The sequence below is a fragment of the Mandrillus leucophaeus genome, unplaced genomic scaffold (assembly GCF_000951045.1).
Source record: "Mandrillus leucophaeus isolate KB7577 unplaced genomic scaffold, Mleu.le_1.0 Scaffold1027, whole genome shotgun sequence".
Lineage (NCBI taxonomy): Eukaryota > Metazoa > Chordata > Mammalia > Primates > Cercopithecidae > Mandrillus > Mandrillus leucophaeus.
The window spans coordinates 398,695-400,008 of record NW_012098399.1 but is presented as its reverse complement, the minus strand read 5'-3'; positions in this window follow the sequence as shown (position 1 = coordinate 400,008).

Here is a 1,314-nt window from a genome sequence, read left to right as displayed (position 1 = left end):
CTCCAGCCTGGGCAACAAGAATCTCTGTCAAAAAAAAAAAAAAAAAAAAAGAGAAACGAAAAGAAAAAACTTATCTCTCATCATTAAGCAACACATGACTGCAGTTATAAATTAAATTTTGCATATGTACGTTTTAAAAACCTCTTTTTGAATATCCACCTGTTTATAACCTTTTCAAAAACATCTTGCTTTTGCTCTCTCTCTTGAACACAGACAATGACAGCAAGGTCATTGAGAGTCTAAAGAAGAATATCTCCAAGCAGGAGTCACTTTTCAGGGCACATGACCTCAACAACAAGAGTTACACATTCCTGATTTCCTCTAACTATGAATATGTCTAACAGAGGGAGAACTTGTGGAAGTAGCAGCAGAAGTATTTCAAAAGCTTTTCTCTGATGTTTGTGGAGCTGCAGATGTTGATCAACATGTCTGTCAAACTTCAGACTGTTTACAACATTCTAATGACTGTCAACAAAGAAGATGGTGAATCTCCTGAGTATTACAGGTTTCTGAATATTGTAGTCCACTCCACCATCAGACTAAAGCAGAGCTTACCTCTGTACTGTACACTGGAGATGATTTCTATTGGCATTTTGTCAATTATGTATATTTATAAATTTGAGAAAGGTAATATTTCAAATAAAAACCAATATATTACCTATTGAAGATGCAACATGCATACATATACATTACTTAATATAAGAAATAAAATATTTTTGTGGTCTTTCTACTCCTTAGCTCAGCTGGGTTCAAGTTTTTGTCTCACGACCAGGAAGAATTAGACACACGGACACTGGAGAGTTTGTAGAGCAGAATTTATTAAGCAAAAGGAAAGCTCTCAGCCGAGAGAGTAGTTCTGAAAGCGGGTTGCCAGTTACCCTCTTCATGGTTGAAGACAGGAATTTATATATATATATATATATATATATAAGCTGATGAGGCTAGGTTCATTATCTGTAATAAGGTGAAAATTCCTGGCAGCTCCACCCCATCCTTCCAGTGCACATGCGGGCTCTTAGTCTGAGCCTGTCCATATTTATTTATTTCCCTTACGGCTCATGGGCTAAGGAATGAAATTTTCCACTGTGGGCATGTTTAGGAAAGCTTCTTGTGCAAGTTCTCTTATCTGCACCAAGCATCTGGTGTAGGCCAGTCATGGTGTCTCATGCCTGTAATCCTGGCACTTTGGGAGGAGGGGGTCAGCAGATCATGAGGTCAGGAGATCGAGACCATCCTGGCTAACATGGTGAAACCCTGTCTCTACTAAAAATACAAAAAAAATTAGCCGGGCATGGTGGCACATACCTGTAGTCC